Source organism: Aythya marila (genome assembly GCF_965140915.1).
Source record: "Aythya marila genome assembly, chromosome: 3".
NCBI classification, from domain to species: Eukaryota; Metazoa; Chordata; class Aves; order Anseriformes; family Anatidae; genus Aythya; species Aythya marila.
This window is the reverse complement of record NC_139044.1, coordinates 39,292,698-39,309,951: the sequence shown is the minus strand read 5'-3', so window position 1 is coordinate 39,309,951 and position 17,254 is coordinate 39,292,698. Positions and strand designations below refer to the sequence as shown.

General features: G+C 41.7%; 1 long non-coding RNA gene across 2 annotated transcripts; it reads right to left on the bottom strand.

Moving 5' to 3' along the window:
- Window positions 1–2,961: 2,961 nt before the first annotated feature.
- Window positions 2,962–16,908, bottom strand: LOC309877159. Of its 2 annotated transcripts, XR_014317322.1 has the most exons (4): window positions 15,967–16,908; window positions 10,839–11,080; window positions 3,651–4,560; window positions 2,962–3,484 (listed from the first exon to the last, which is right to left on the bottom strand). It is a non-coding gene; the product is annotated as an uncharacterized lncRNA (long non-coding RNA). The 2 variants fall into 2 exon arrangements; XR_014317321.1 differs by having other exon boundaries at window positions 2,962–4,560.
- Between the last annotated feature and the right edge of the window lie 346 nt (window positions 16,909–17,254).

Genomic DNA, 17,254 nt, shown 5'->3' with positions numbered 1-17,254 from the left:
GCTCACTGGAACTGAAACAGGAAGGGGAATATCTCCCAAATTAGCTTACGAGTTATTTACATGGCTGAGATAAGGGAATAGTATCACCCAACAGTTTGAATGAATAGTATCATCAGCAAAAGACCTTAAACAAGCAGCTGGGATGGGAGTAACACCTCTATCTCAGGAAGTGGCAACTGGAAGAAAGCAAACTAGAAGGATTGGCATAACCCATGCTATATTTACAGAAGATAAATCCTTGATCACACAGTTACCATGCCTGAATAAAGCTGTCTTTACTTAGGAAGGTCTTGAATTGGTATAAGAGTGCCTACGTGTGGTAAGGAATAGGGTTATTCTGGTAGAAAGGGGAAACTTTCCTGTCTACACAATGCCTAGGTGTTCGTGGAAACAAAGCCCTAATTCATGTCATTCAGATTCTTTCGCCTGCTACAACAGACAATGCTCTGATGCTGTTATTAGCAAGTTATGAATGCACAATCCTTCCACGTGTAACTTCCACTGCAAGCTGGGCATTTATGGTGCTTGGAGTTTGCCCTGACAAATAAAATGGCAAGTGCAAAATTCTGTTATCAAACATTAGTGTTTCCTGAAACTCAGTTTTTAGACCACAATAGAGTATTTGTAGAACACTCGTGATAGAAAAATGAAAAGAAACCTAAAAGCCTACAGACACTGACTTCATATGAGAAAGGCCTGGTAAAAGAGAGAGACATGTTCATTTTCTATCAACTTCAATCAGCTGCAGCAGGATGATCAGTGCTCTGTAGAGGTGCTGAATACGATCACATGTACTTTCACAGAAGTGTCTGAGCGCTGTTGAACATATTTTTTGCAAACGCTTAGAGATACAGAACAAAGACAGCTGAAAGCAGACTTGGTAAGTTTATAGTTTTACTTTATCACTGCATTAAATTCCCATTCAACATCAGTCAGGCACCACACACTTGTTACAGAAAGAATAAACAGCCTCATAAAAATTAGACTCTCCACTCCTTGCTTTGCTTCACACCCCTCCTCAGCTGCTGGCACATGAAACACCCCACACAGCTGGCTGTGCAGAAGCCCATGTCGACAGTGCTACACTGCCGGCACGAGCAGCGGCGGGCAGGAATGCTGACACGGGCACGGCTGCCACCGTGTTTACTTAGCACTCATTTCTCTCAGTCTGCTTCAGACCAGAAATGCGGGCAATGAAAACCTATTCAACCTCTGAGAACCTCGGTCGCTGCAGGGAGCAGAGCGGGGTCTCTGCAGGTACATGAAAGAGGCATTGAGAAGACGCTCCCATTCAAAGGAGGCAGAGAGCGAGCCCCCAGCTGTCTCTGGTTACCTTTTATTGGCATGAAAGGGGGGAGGCAGGAGGGGAAGGTTTCAGGACAAGTGAAAAACAAGCTTTCTAAGATTCACTGTTCAGCCTCGAAACAAAAGCTCGTCGAGTTTAAGCTAACGGAGCTTAGATCCATTTCTTTCCATTTAGTAATTTATTATAGCAAAGAGAATGAAAAAGCTGTTTCAGGTAAGGGATTAAACATTACCCTGAAACAGAAGCAGAGTGGAAAAAATATGCTTTATGAATCCAGCAAGTTTCTCAGGCAAATAAACAGCAATCATCAAACACATGAGAAAGTGTAGTATATTAGTAGGTATCCAAGGATCATTGGGTGAAAACATTTACATTGGGACGATAGCTGGACAAAATAGCTGTCACAGAAGCCTTATTAAGAAGAGGGTATAATCTGTAAACACTTGCCAACCATATTAAACTAAGGACTATTGACACAGGACAGAAATGCCTGGTTCCAGGGCAAGGCAGGTGCAAGAGAGGCTCTGCTGGGAGTATCACTCCCTGAAAAGCCCCCAGCAGCCAAGGAGGAGGTACATGGCCAACAGACACACCCCAGGCCCTCTTAGCCCATGCAGGCAGGCAGCCCACAACATCCCAACCTTGCTACCAGCCCAAACAAAACCAAGTTTGTAAGCCATGTTTAACCTGGCAGACTCTCCTCCAGGCTTGGTGGATGCCTAGTGGGGTCAGTCCATGCCATAATTCAGGAGAAAAGATCAAAGCTTCCCCACAAGCATTCCCCACCGAGTGCCCCTGTGCAACCATGGGCAATTCACCTACAGCCAGCCCTGCTGGAGACCAGGGTGCAGCACAGGGACCCCAGGGCAGCTCCAGGTACCCGCTGCAAAGCATAAAACAGCAGCACTAATGCTGGGTTAGCATGCACACCGAATCTCAGCTTTTCCCTTAAAAAAGGACCATACCATGTTCCAGATTTGAAGGATCTCTAAAGTAACGTGAAGACCTCAGATGCTGCAGAGGAGGGGACCCCCCAAGCACTGATCTAGAGTGCCTGCTAAATACATTCAACAGTAAATTTAACAATTTAACAGATTACTTTGGTCAGGAAAAGATAATAACCATAAAACTTAATATTTACAAAGTGCTCTATACAAACTCATATTTTTTTTCTGTAGAGGTGTACAAATATGACTAATCAGTCATCTGAGGACACATGGCCAAAGCCCTGGCTTCTTGATGAACTGCAGAAGTCTTTTAAACTATGACCATATGCTCCAAGGTTTGTTGCACTGAATCTAGGCAACGCAAGTTTAAGGGCAGTTGGGTAAATATCTTGAGTCAACTCAGAGCTCTTTATAATTTTAGGTGGCCTTGATGCCACCTAAATTCAGGTGGATACAGATATACATACAGATACAGACCAAGTTATTAGCACCTTTCATAATTTTTTGAAGAGCAGTATTTTGCATCTGGGTTATCAGGTTTTGCTACGGTGTTAATTTCATGCCAGCTTATCTCTTAGAGGTAAACGAGCCACAGAGCAAACTATGCATCATTATATGCTAGCTATCATCTTAACACACAACGAAATATGGAAAAACAGGAAGGATTTATTTGGAATTCATTTACCATAGAATTTGCTGTAAGGGAAAATACCCAGGAGTTTATGTAATTTCTTAAATCTTTGAAGATGTTAAATGGATAACTTAGACAAAGTTCTTAGAAACTTCAGAAGAAAAACTACTTTACTCATTACAGTGAGTTGTGATTTTTGGGTTTTAGATCATTCTCTTAATATATCTTCAAGCAAACATAGCCTGCCAAATATTTTAATCAGACTACTTCTGATCTGTAATCTCTCCAATGTGGAACATACCTTAATAAATCATTGCACAGACTAGAAGAACCATTAAGAACAAACTACAGCACTTGCAGATGGGGCATACAGTAGTCACTCAGCATTATTGTATGTGACATGAAAGGATAAAAACGAGGATCAGAATTCAGGTTGATACATGAATGTTTAAAAGTTGATGGGTAATGTCTTGATTCCTATCAGGTACAAGGCACACTCCTGTAGAAACTTCAGTCAAGTCAACAAAAGTCACCCTGACTGACACGAACAGGATTTGGTCAGGTCCTGGTGTTCAGCGATGTAACATACATGTTGAAGAGCTAGAAAAGGTCAGAAGAAACAGCATTTTAATCTTTTAGGCTTAAAAGCTGGATTTATTCTTTTGTCTCATATCATCTTACAAGACATACAATATATTTTGGAAACTACATTAAATAGATGTAAATAACTCAGTGTTAGTCTTACTTTCCTAAAAAGAACACTTACGGACACCATCCTTTCATCTCTTCTCAGATTTTACATCAGTGGCAAATTTACAGGTGGTAGGATAGCAGGCATCTGCTAGACACAATGCAGTTGTGTTGTGCCATCAACACTGCAGTCTTTCTTGTGCGCTTGGTGGCATTCACTGTTTTATGCAGCATTCTGGTTTATTTACATCCCACATCTTACGTTCTAATCAACAACCAGCTCATTTTCATTCAGGTCCTCCTTGCCCCCCTGACTCTTTTATTGCAGAGTTATTTTAGCACTAGTGTGGGCAAACTACACTTTCATTTCTACCTCAACTGTTATAGGAAGTATATTCTAGCCCCCTGTACAGAAAGGACACCGCTCCTGTACCTGAGCTCCTACACACGTAAACAACATTGACAGAGTGTTTAGGAGAGTCCTGGTTCACATTTCTGTTTCTGGGCCAAGTTCAGTCCTGTTATGTGCTACTTGACTCCTCCTGCTTTGTCCTTGATCCCATGCCCTTTCCTTCTCCTCCTTGCCTCCCATGCAGAAAAAGGAGCCGATTCCACTAGCACCAGCAGGATTCTGTCCAGAGGCTACTCTGAATCCAGCCCCACATTATCACAATAAGCCTACCATTACCTTGGAAGAGCTACCATTTCTGGGGAAAGCCTACCACTTGTGTTAACACATTGGCTAGGCAGAGGAGTAGCAGTTTTTGAGGAGATTTATTAAAAATTAAACTTTTTTTTTTCCCCATTTAAACATATGAATAGTTACACCCCTGTTTTAGCATCCCTGCTAGCCTTCAGTGAAGAAAGTTAAGAGGCTCAAAGTCACACAGAAAGACTCTCCCCGTCAAAGAACTGGAATAATGAAAAAGAGCAATTCCCAGGAACTCGCATATGGATCTTGCTAGGAAGGCTTCATGATCTGAGTCCTAAAGAATGCAACAAAAAGACAAGAAAAAGTTTGAAACAGTGAAATAAAACAAGTTATCATCAGTAACATTGCATAGACATTGAGCAATGGTATTTACACACCAAGAGATGATAGCTGTTTAGGGGTGTTTTGGTAAATACTTCACTGACTCACTTCTTAAGGGTATTTCTGAAGAAGTAGCTCTTGAAAAGGAGACAGTAGACATATTTTAGAAGAGCATGCAGAGGTAGTTGCATCAGAGGTACAGAAACAGGTTAATGAACAGGGTTAATGAAGCTTCGGATATCATCAGTTGTTTATCCAAATGTCTGCAGTTTCCTTTGGTTTAGAAATTAGGCTTACAAGAACATATTGTATCTGTCAAACCAGACATAAGCACTGAACCTTCTCACCTTATCTAGACTTCTCCACTTCTTTTTCTGTATTTGCATGCTCAGCTGTATATGAATGGAAAACTTTTTTTATTTTTTTTTTAATCTTCTGAAGAAAAAAACACCTCCTAGTTTGAGTAAATCCTTCTCTATCTGAACACATTTACACAGAGTCTCTGAAATCCAGTATGAATACTCTACTAATACTGTGTGCTGTTGCCACAGTCTCACAGACTTTACACACAGCCTAAACTCCTGTGAAGAAAGCATGAGTTATACAAAAAACTTCCTTCCCACCACAGAGACAGAATGCCCTACCAATTAATTGCATGGCACACAAAAACAGAGCACTTTGGAAGAGGAAGCGAGGATTACAGCATAACTGTTTGATGCTGCAGGGGGGAGAAGACATAATTTCACTTGTTCAAAGCACCTGGGCTGAACACACCATTCTTATCTTTTATTCCATGTAACAACTCAGCCAGCTGATCTTTATTTGGATAAAGAACTTTGATGACCTCCAGGTCAATAAAGTTTACCCCCCTTCTATTGATCATTATGCAGACTGAGAACTGCAGAATTTTATGAAGTCATTGGGAAGAGCTTTTCCTCACAAGTTTTAAAGACACCCAAAACATTTCATTTTCAAAAAAGGTGCAATTACCTTCCATGAGAAACTTTGCCTCCCTGCTTTCAGGTGTTGTGGCTTTTTTCCTGCAAGGTGACACTAACAGGATCAGTTTCAAAAACTTGAAAACATTGTGAAAACACAACGTAAAGTAGATAATATGGAGGAACTCAGATTCAGCTGTACACAGGTTTTGCACCCCTTTACAGCCTTTGCTAGGTTACAGCTAGCAAGCAGAGATGGAGGTCTGTATGCTTTCTATTTATGGTTGTCCAAAACCACATAGAAAGATAAAAAGATGCAGCTGTGATATACGGTGGGATGGGGTTTCAGAAAAATAACTCCACTCTCATATCTGAGTTGGGTCATGCTTACACAACAGGAATGAATGGTTTGCAATTGAATCGGCTGAACTGACCTTGTGTAAACAAGACATGATGAAATTTAAGTTTTGTCATATAACTTCCAATATTCAGCCCCATCTTTTTCTAAGAAATTCCAATTCCTGGGAATTATGAATCTTCCATGAGGCTTCTGAGGAACTGTGAGCACATAGTGACAGAATAGGTGATCAAAATTAATTCCTTTGTCCAGTTTGGCACTTAAAGCTCAGTATCAAACACTAAAGTTTCAGCTGGCCATTAAATCTGCTAAAGGTAAGCTACTCTAAGCACTAATTAAACTATTTGTAAATTGTTCTAGGATGTTTTAATGTGTTTATATGCCTCGTTCACAAATGTTACTTAAGGATTTTAAGTAGTTTAATATCCCCACTAAAGACTAAGCCTAAAGGCAATACATGTTGATGTGATAAAAAGTCTCTCTTCCTGAATGAATATACAACTCAGTGCTATATAACTAACACAATGAAATCAGCTCTGTCAAGTGGTGTAAGCCAACAAATCACAAACCCAAGAGAAGGCCCACAGGTAGAAGACCCAGCTGTTCTTCCCAATATCATCCTGCACATCTGACCAGAATTTCCCAAAACTAAAAAATAAAATCCCCAGCCCCTCTGTTGCACAAAGGAGCCTACCCGGCTACATAAGCAGAATCCCACTTTATATTAGGTTTGTTTTTTTGTTGTTTCTCATTTTTTTCTTGTCCACAGTAGCATTATTAGTATCAATATTACAGATGGATCTTCTAGGAAAAAAAAAAAAAAAACACCTCTCACCATAAAGCACCAAAAAAAAGTATTTCAATATTTAAATTAAGCTGTCTTGCTAACAGTTTAAAACTATCTAGGCTATATTCTTTCAGGTTTCTCTGGGGGGGGAGGAGGGGAGGGGGAAAAAAAAAGTATTTCTAAATTTCTGGGACCGTGGGGTGTGAACAACTGTTGGAAACAGATACAGAGACTTTGCCATAAACATAAGAAGAGTATGGATGCATCCCAGAGGGTCTTCTATTTCCTGCCACCACTTTAGGAAAGGACAAGTACTAAGACAGCTCCTGTCTGCTGCTGGCTTACTTTGTGCATTCACTGCTATTTCATTACTTCAGTGTAGGGCTCAGTAAGAGCTTTCCTGCTCAGGTCTCCATATTGGTTATTATCAGTTAACACCACAAAGAAATGAATCACCAGCAGCAAGGCAGTTCTTTCAGCAGGGGAGAAAAGGAAAAGGAATGGGTGCCAGAAAATCTCAAGACACCTACCCATACACAGCGAAAAAAACAGTGTAAGGGACCATTTGCAATTTTCCCCTAATAGAATAAGGAGGGCATTGTCTAAATTAAAATATTTCTGACCAAATCATTGCTTCAACACAGCAATATTGACTATGAGACCAGCTGTTAGACTACATCTGTATCAGTGAATGAAATCTGTCAGTGGACATTTCTGAGAGCTGTGGCCAATTGTCCTCCAAATGGTCCGTGCCTATATCAGTAACCTCTCAGCCCATGAGACTGGGTGGCTGTGCACAACCTGTCTCTTGGAGATGGTCTGTGGGATGCCCTACCTCCAGTGGGTGCTCTAATGGGCCACAGTCAGATGACAATGTCCCAGCACATGGGAACATTCCCAGGAAATGGGAATTAACTCATCATACATATGCAGCACTGTCTTTTTAAACTACTATACAAATACTTTACTCTCTGGGGCATATTCTACTTTACATCTACACGTGGAGCCTTATGAAGCTGTCACAAGTGACTGGCAATCCTCTGCTGTTAGCAAGTGGTATCTACAAGGAAAATGATAGGAGTCCTCTCTGCTGAGCCCAGGGAGAGGCTGCAGTTTTAGGAGTGAGGTACCTGAGAAGTAGATACACTTCCGCATCATCAAAACAGACACCCTAGAACAGACTCTCTGCAGAGCATCTTAAGATTTTGTCTTATAGGGCTTTCTGATACCAATCCTTAAAAAGTTTCAAGCTCTAGTGCATGCATCACAGTCTCTCGCCAGCTATATTTGCATTCATTGTTGCTCCTTAACCTGAAACCTCAGGTTTAAGTAACTGCCAACTGATACTATCAATGTTTGGTTTATGAATCATCCAGCCAGCACATGGGCCAAGGAAGAAAACAGCACCTTTACAAACATGTCCTAATTTTTCTGGGCCATGTGGAACAGGAGCAGTGGGAGAGGAGACATGAAGGCTTTAGCGTCTGAACCAAAATACACGTCCCAGGCCTGGTCTATACTGGTTAGGCACATGTAAATTGACAAATCAGGTCACAAAGAGACAACAACTCTGGCATATTAGACCTAATGTTTCAGTATAGTTTCAAGTTTCAGCAAGAAACTTTCTGCTAACCTGCTTCCTATTTAAATTTGCTCCTTCACATAAGCCCCAGATTTCTTTAAGTATTACTTTTTCCCCCATGGGGCACCAGACATTAGAAAAGAGAGAAGGGATAGAAAAATCACTGCTCTGGATGTGGCTTTACACAAAGCAGAGTGATTTAAAGAGGAACTGCCTGCCCTCCCACACACACCTGCTAAGGACAGTTTTGCTAAAATCAGCATAGCAATCCCCTGATGGAAAAGCACAGAACCAAGTCACTCTCATGTGATTTTTTTGTTTGTTTGTTTTTTAATTTTCAGCCAAATTCTGCACCGCCCCAGAGCCCAGCAGACTCTATCTCATTGGGGTGCTGAGCACCTCATCTGGACACTGGCTCTGACAAAAGAGGCAGAGAACTTGCAGCGGAGAGCAAGATGCAGCTGCCAGCCTCACTCAGATTATGGAGATACACAATACGCCCAGACAAGAGTCATCTGGGATACATTAGGCTGGGAAAGCTGTCATCCCTGCTAGCATACCTGCCTTTATTCAGGGCAAGCATCACTGCAACAAAAGTTATACATTAGGCTAGGCTGATAAAATTGTCTGTCAGAATCTGGGCTGGCCACTCTTATCTTGATACTAAAATTAAATATTTCTGCAAAAATTAGCCTTGACTTTGCAAAGTAAATCAAAAGCAATTTGTTTTGTTTAAACTAGTGGATTGCAGATATCTGAATAGAACATAAGCAGGGGAATGGAAAATTTTGTACTACGGTACTAGGCAATTCATTACATTTATCTATGCTGCAAAATCACTTTCAAGGGTATCACAGTCTCTGTAAATTATTACAGCTTCTAAAACCTGATCACAATTTGTACCAGAACAAAACCAGCATGCAATTACTGACTTCATTTTTTGAGTTCAGATCCTGCCAGCAATCATTCTGGTACAAGCACATGTGAGTTTCAAGTGTTTCTCTTTATACCTGCGTCCTTCATTCAAAGGGATGGACCCTTACTTACACTTTTGCAATATCTGGTTAATATTCAGGGCTTCAGCCTGAGAACAACAAGGCATCAGCTTCTTTCATGTTTTTTCCAGTACTTCCTTGTTTCAGACTAATCAAAACCATAGGCAGCACTACTTTACTCAGACTTCTCCCATGGACAAAAAGCAGCCCCAGAAAGTTGCCTGGGCTCCCTGTGTGGTCAGCAGCAATGGGCAGGCCCTTCCCAGGGGCACTTATTTCCACCACCTCCACTCTCACCTCCCCCAAATTAGCACAGGTGGGATGAACTGCCCTCCAGACATGCTTATTTATCCTCACTGACTATAAACAGGGCTTAGGTGACTAGATGCATTGCTCAAGATAGGCAAGATGCATCTGTTACTGGAACCAAGCCTCAGTAAAAAAGCTTCATTCAGAATGTGTGCACCTTTAACACCAGCAGCCCTACCCTGCTCTTCTCTCACACTGGTGTCATCCAGCAACAGAAAGCTCTGCAACTGCCCTAGCTTTCCACTATTGCTGGAACAGGTTGTGAAGTTGTTTTTTGACCTTTCTGTGTAAGGTAACATTGCTTGCTCTCCCCGTCCCTGAAATGTACAGGAGGTTGAGTAAAGCAGCAGAGTTAAAGCAATAGCAGCACTCTGTCAGGCAGGAAAAGAGTTAAAGATACGAGGATCAGGAATGCTGACTTTCTTTAGGAACTCCTACATTGTCAGTCATTTATTAGAAAAGGACTTGTATTTCTGAAGTAAGGTCTATAGTTTCTTTCTCTTCTGAGGCTACAGGTTTCTCTGCCAGACCATGATGAAAAGGGCCCTCCCTTGCCCATCACAAGCCAATGCTGAAGTCATCCCGTTATTCTTTTTCACCTTTCACACATGTTGAGGCTTCTCTGTGGAAGCCTTGCTGAGACATACATCTCTCAGTGTCCCTTGTTCCTCTTTGCTCGAGGCCTTTTTTAATCCCAGATTTCTTTTGCACATAGTTCAAGCAAGAATGGTTCTTGGATTTCAATGAAGGAGGATTCACACATGCAAACAATGCTGTTTTCGTGCTGCATGTGATCACATATCAAAACCAGAAATCTTTTCTCTGAAGCAGGTATTGTAAAGACCTCTAAGTAGGAGGTCTTACCTCTTGCTTGAGAGCTCACCTGCTGTGTCTAACTATAAATAATCAAAGCAGGAAGATAGGAAGACAGGCCCTTTCACACCACAGCATGGTTTGGTAGGTTGCTGCTTTCAGCAGGTGGATGTGGAACCAGCCACAAGGTGACTTGGTTGCAAGAGCCCCCATCCTGCCTGCAGCACTCAAGAAATGCTGCAAAGGCTCAGCATTGCTCACAGTATTCTTCCAACAGGGGAAAGCAGCAGAAGCTACCTCTGCTCTCTGTTTTAGGTAGCATTCATCCTTGAGCCTGCAATTAAGGATGTATTCAGGGACTGCCTAGATTTTATTTTACCTGCTGGTAAGTATTCTGGGCTGGCTCTGGGCTGACCTGTGCATGTCAGGGCACTGCAGAGCATACATACCTGCAGAGGGGCTCCCTCCGGCAGCCATGGCCTCTCATCACCTGGTATGTTCATTTCCACATATCCCATCTGTCCTTGCAGCAAAGGAAGGGTCTTTCATAAACTGTTGTCACCATAGCTTGCAGGAAGTAAAACTCACAGGTAACCTGTACTCAGTGCAGCAAAGCCATGACGAGCACTGCAGACTCCAGACCGCTCCCAAGATCAGTTCAGATACGATGCAGATGTAGCCACAGGCTTCCCTTGTGGGAAGGAGAGAAAATTGGATAGCTGTATGTTATGTATCTGTGGGGCTGTTAGCACGATGAGAATAAAGTGAAGCAAGATTAAGAGGTGTATCAGGACATTTTGGACGGATCTTTTCCACTCAGCGGGAAAAGTCCCACAGAGCTGCTGGGGACTCCATGCAGAGGCTGGTATTTGCTGCCACAAATGGTGCTGTTTTTTGTGCATGGCTGAGCTATCAGGGAAGGTATCGGTGCAGCCTGTTGCTACTGATACCGTAAAAGAAGACAGAAACAGTGGATCTTTTGTTTATCAGCTCCCCGCAGTGTACAGCCCTTTTGTGAATAATAAGCCACCTTTCTGCAGCTCTTGTATAGTGTAGTGCAACGTTTTCAGCTCAGCTCAGCTAAACTGAACCTGCAATCACCTGATATCAGTAAGTTAAAACAGTGCTGATAAGAAAATGTCAGTACAAGAAAATTCTAAGGAGCACAGTGCAAGAATAAGTTAAACCAGAGAGGACATGTTCCTTCTAATAAATGAAACTGACTTTTGGCAGGTCTTTGCATCTCAGATTTACTGCTCGTACTATGGGAACCGCTGTATTGCCTCATCACAGGGCTCATGTGGAGCTGTGCTTACTCATGCTTGCAAAGTGCTTCAAGATCAGAGAAAGCAGGGTCTGTAAAACCATACAGGATGATTCGTTACCATTATTATTTGACCACAGCAATGGAAAAATATCCTTTTAAAATGCTTTGGTTCATGACTACCTTTTAGCAGTTACAAATTTAGCTGAGAACCTAAAAGTAAAAACCAGCAAGATGCAAGGTAGCAGGTTCAGACTTCATACACCTCAATACAGGCCTTTTTTTTTTTTGCCTCACTGTAGCTGCTGCTTACTTTTAATACCATCTTTAATCCAAAGGTAACAAGTAGATGCAGAGGTAAAGTAAATGCAAATGAATTCTGGACTCACCCTAAAACATCTGTCTCTCGAAATGTTACCCTCTGGCCCATATCCCAAGTTGTTATCCTTCTCCCTGCATAAACTTTTGGGGTCTCATTAACACACCGGGCAAGTCTACACAGCAAAGGGCTGTTAGAGATCCTGAGGTAGCTTTGAGGAAACTGGCTTGTCTACACGGCACATTGCAATGCCATGCACTGATGCTAGCTTAGATCCCAGAGGCAATATAGCTGTGTCTGTATAGCAAAGCACCCACGCTAATTAGCCTGGCCCCTGAGGATGCTGCAGAAATGGGGCTAATTAGGTATGCTGAGAGGCACCCCTGTTAATTAGCCCAGGGAGAACACAACAACATTTACAGAGCTTCCGATCACAGTTTTAGCTCTATAGCATGCGTGGCTGTGTAGCATAGCTGAGCCCACAGGCCTTTTTTGAACACTGTCCTAAGAACTTAAATACATCCTTTCAGTCCAGTCTCACTATCTGACCCTGCTTTTCCAAGTATGCATATTCTTCATGGCAGGAAAAATGTGTAAATAAATAGATTCAAAAGAATGAAGTAAAAAGCCAGCGTAAACCACACTGCAATAATCTCGTAATATACATATTATTAAATACAGCTACAGGTAGCAACACGCCTGTAGGGAAGCACTGGATATTCCTAACCCATCTTGATAAAAGGCATGCTTTGGCTAGTGAGGAGCATTTTGCAAGCAGTGTATCTCTACAGGTACTGTTAACTCAAGCCAACTCAGCCATAAATACAGACCGTGGTATATTAAGTTGTAATCTTGCAAGATTTTCCATTATGAGCTCAGGGCTGAATGAAATCACTTAAGCACAGACTGGCACCTAGGAAGGACGGAACTCCCAAGGGAGCAGCATTGCCCCATTCTTTCTCCCCCTGTTGCTCATGGAAGAGATCAGGGCCACTCTGGCTGCTCCTTCTGCCCCCACAAAGGTCCCTGCCCACAGCTTTGCACAGAATTCAGGAGGCTCTCCCCACCACTGCCATTATCTGGCCTGAACAAGCTGCCAAAGTGAAGCAACGTAGGCAGTTGTGCCTCTAACTTCCCTGGTTGCTTCAGGACAATGCGTGGGCAAATAGCAACCTGCCTCCACTGCAGCAAGCACGAGTACAGCGATGGGCCCACTGCTGAGCAGCATTTCCAAATTCCATCCCAAACACCACAGCGTAGACACACGTAAATCATTGCGCTAATGCCTTTCAAAAGGAAAATGTGCATGCTTCGTGTCATTCCAGGAAGTTTTTGGTTTTTGTTTTTTTGTTTGTTTGCTTTTTTTTATGGCACTTGCTTATGAAAAATGGAGCGCAGTTATTTCCAATTATCTCTGAGGCGTGTGCCAAAGAGCACCCAGTTCTTTCCCATATGTTTCAGAAAAATGTTTTTGCACGTGGGTAACCTCTGAATAGGACCTAAGCCCTTAAGTCCTGGCTTCAGTTTTCTGCAAAAATACACGGCGAAATTTTAAATCAGCCTTAAGAGCTTATAACATGGAACTGTTGGAACATTTGAGACAAACAAAATTTTTAGAGCAGATATATGAAATGATAAATACCTGAGGAGACAGAGATTTCTTCTGGAATTAATGTCGTTCCAGTAGAGATAATACTTAGAATTCTGTTCAAGATGTCTACATTTTAGGTGTATAAAAGCAAAAATAAAATCAGGCTCCATTATCTTTTAGGTACACACAAATTTACTATGTAGAATATGGAGGGTTGGGGAAGGGGAAAGAGGTAATATATCTGAAAAATAAAAGTATACTATTTAATCTTTACTTCATATCTTTTAGGAAAAAAAATCTTAAAAGTATGGTTTCTGTTTATGTAGCTTTATGATACTTGTCAAAATAAAATACTGTGCTATAGCATTTACTAATACAAACTGGGATATCTCACGCAACTTTGACTTTACAACAGGGGCTCTGGATGTATACCAGATGCACAAAATAGTCATTAACCTGATATGATATGAGAAAGGTGTTGAAGTGAATAACTTATATAGTAGTAATAGTGGTTCTGCCTATGGACATTTTATCTTGCTCTTGAACAGGGAAAAGAAAAAAGAAAATCTTTTACGTGCCTTGTCTCCAAGCAAGTTTAGAGTGACCCAGAGACTTTTCAGTTTCAGTGTGACATCTGCCCCTTCAGTTATACTCGGACAGTGCTCAGGCCAAATCTGCAATACATTACGTCGTCTCACAGAGACCTAAAAAATAGGAGGCGAATTCTAGGCAGGAGCATCTCCTGGCTCTATAAATGTCAATACTAATACTGTGTGCCAAAATAACAAAAATACCCCAACTCTCTTTCCAACTGTATAAATAGTTCAGATTTTCAGCTTTGCTGCCCGAGCTTGGCTAACACTCTTTACTTTGTCCATCCACTTTCACATCTACCAACAACTCTTTTCCCCTCTTCTATCTATGCAGAACGAAACCTGATGCACAAAGGTTATCAACTTCCAGAACCTCTTCAGCACAGGCCGGCCCATAAGGTCCCCATCAGTGAACAGCAGCTCATCATATATTCTCATTATACTGGCACATAAATCTTCTGAGTGACCATGGAAACGGGAAGCTTGCTACCCTCATAACATTCCTCGCGTGCCTGCTACAGCACAGAGTCTATACATTGCCCAAAATTCCCAGAAATAGAATATTTCAAGATATGGAATATATGGAATAATTCAAGACATGGAACAAGGAACAGGAAGGAAAGATGAGCTGGATATAAACCCCAGCAAAAAAGTCCTCAGAACCAAGTGCTTGAGGTGTCAAGGAAGATAAGACTGACAACCATGGCAATATTCTTCCTATTTCTCAAAGACCGATTGGGCTTAGTATAGTTTTGCACACCTTCTGGGGAAAAAATGTGGTTAACAGTAGAACAGAGGCTTACAGCTTGTTTCAATTTGGAAGCCCTTGAAATATTTCTGTGGAGGTGCTACATGGAAAACTGAAGTCTATGGACAACAGCTTTACATTTCTTGAGTCACCCTGGACGGACCTCTTCCAAGAGCTCACAAATAATAGCAGTTCAGCATGCAACAGGCTGAGTACCATGAAGCTACAAAGTCATCTGTGGAACAGAGAGGCTAATGGGCCAAGCAGCAGTGCAGCTAGGGTGAAAATATGGCATTTTTGAAAACAGCGTCCTTAAAATCTGCCTGGCACATCCATACAGATAGCCTTTTTTTTATTTTTTTATTATTTTTTTTTTTTTGACAAAGGAAGAGCTGCTATTTCATATAAAAAAATAAACACGTCTGCCCTCCAAACTTCTAGAATTATAAATAGTTTGAGTGACAAATATTTCTGTCACAGTACTCAGGATACCTTCAGAAGATATTCCTGGCACTGTATGTGATTAACCATAGCATGGCAGAGTTCACTTTTATAAATAAATTCTAGATACGCTTGCTGATTTGAACACAAATTTTTGTGTGTATTTGTCTCTCTCTGCAGCAGGCAGGTAGGTTCTGGCAGCCACTTGCGTGCTTTTCAAGCTGACTGGTATAGTTTGATATCTATGCTTTGACACTAATAAGAGCATTAAATTCCTAAATGCTGTGTACTACGTTGCTCAACAGGTTTTATCACAGAAAAACTGAGTAGTCTTGATGAATGAAGTTTCACATAGGAAAATGTTAAAAAAAAAAAAAAACTTAGACATTATTTGCATAGATTGCACTAAGTTGCTTGTTTCCCACCCCTCCCAAGCATCTGAGTACCTTAGAAATAAATTATAGCCAGAGAGTTATTAAAATCTAAAAAAAAAAAAAAAAAGTCAATCTCAAACCACAAAACAAAGCAAACATTGTTGTAGTCATTTTTTCAGCACTCCCCAAAGGTATTCATACTTCAGTTGTCAGACAAACTACCATATACCTCCCAGCCATCTTCTACCTTGAAATATTGCTATGGTGTGTTCCACAGACAGATTATTTTCTCTTCAATATGTTCAGAAAAAAGTCAGATGTGTTCCAACTGGAGGAAAAAGGGAGATGAAAAGTTTGCAACGGCAGCTTGCCTCAGTTGGTAGAGGCTGAGTGTGGGATTTTGCTTGGTTTATTTTAAGTCTGAGCAGCTAGCAGCTGGAGCATGTCCCACATGCTAACACTTGGAATTCCCCCGGGAGAAGGTTTGTTTCAAACACAACGTCGGCCCTCCAAATCTGGTCCTCTTTCTGCTTCGTTAAATTTACGTTCTCCATCATTGCTTCAAGTTTGGATGATAATGCACCTATTCTGAGCAATCGAACCTCCTCACCTACTCAACATGAATTGGCTTTTGATTTGAACACAATCTATTAACAATATCTGCTTGCACACACATACACACCCCGGCCAGATACTAAGCAGACACAGACTTGCAGACCTGCACAGCAGCTGTGACAACAACTGATGTCACCTCCTTTGCAGAAATTTCCACAAACATCTTCCAAAGGCCAAGTTAAACGAGATAGAGCTTATCAGTTTCTTTAAAGTGCTCTGGATGAGCCCCGACCACGTGAGCCCCGGCACGGCCGTGGGGGTGTGGTATGTCACAGCTCCCGTATCAGCTGGCACATGTCGCGGGAGATATGAGACAGCAGAAAAGTCGTAGTAACAACATCACCCTGACTGCCGAAGATGAAACGAATACGCTGAGTAACTTCATGCTGCGTGCACGCACTTTCCGAAAACAGGTGGAGGGCTTTTCAGCCCTGGCTTCTGCCTGCACATCCCACTCGGCACAGATGGGTGTTAGCACTGCCAGCTACTCCTTAGAAAGGCCACGGCTCAGTAGCATCGTGTTTACGCCTTTACAGAGAGACACAGTTCTGTTGTTTGTTTCCACACACACACACAGTTTCCCGTCTTCTGGGTGTCCCTTGAATGAAAAAAGGAAATGAGTAGCAAAGATGTTTTTTCCAAAAGCAATTTCTTAAAATAAAAGTCCTTGCCTCTCTTCTTGCATCAGAAAGAGAGTTTCAGTAGATAGCTTCTTCAGCTTTTCAGGTGAAACTACCAAACGTTTCAGGTTTCCTTTGCTGCCTTTTAATTACGATTAAATTATCAGTTGCAAAGAGTTAAGTTTTACGGCTTTCACAATGATTAGTTTTACTCAAAACACTAACTGGCCAATAATACATTAAAAAAATAGCCCACATTTAAACATTTGCAAAGCATCTCATTTAATGCTTTATCCTTGC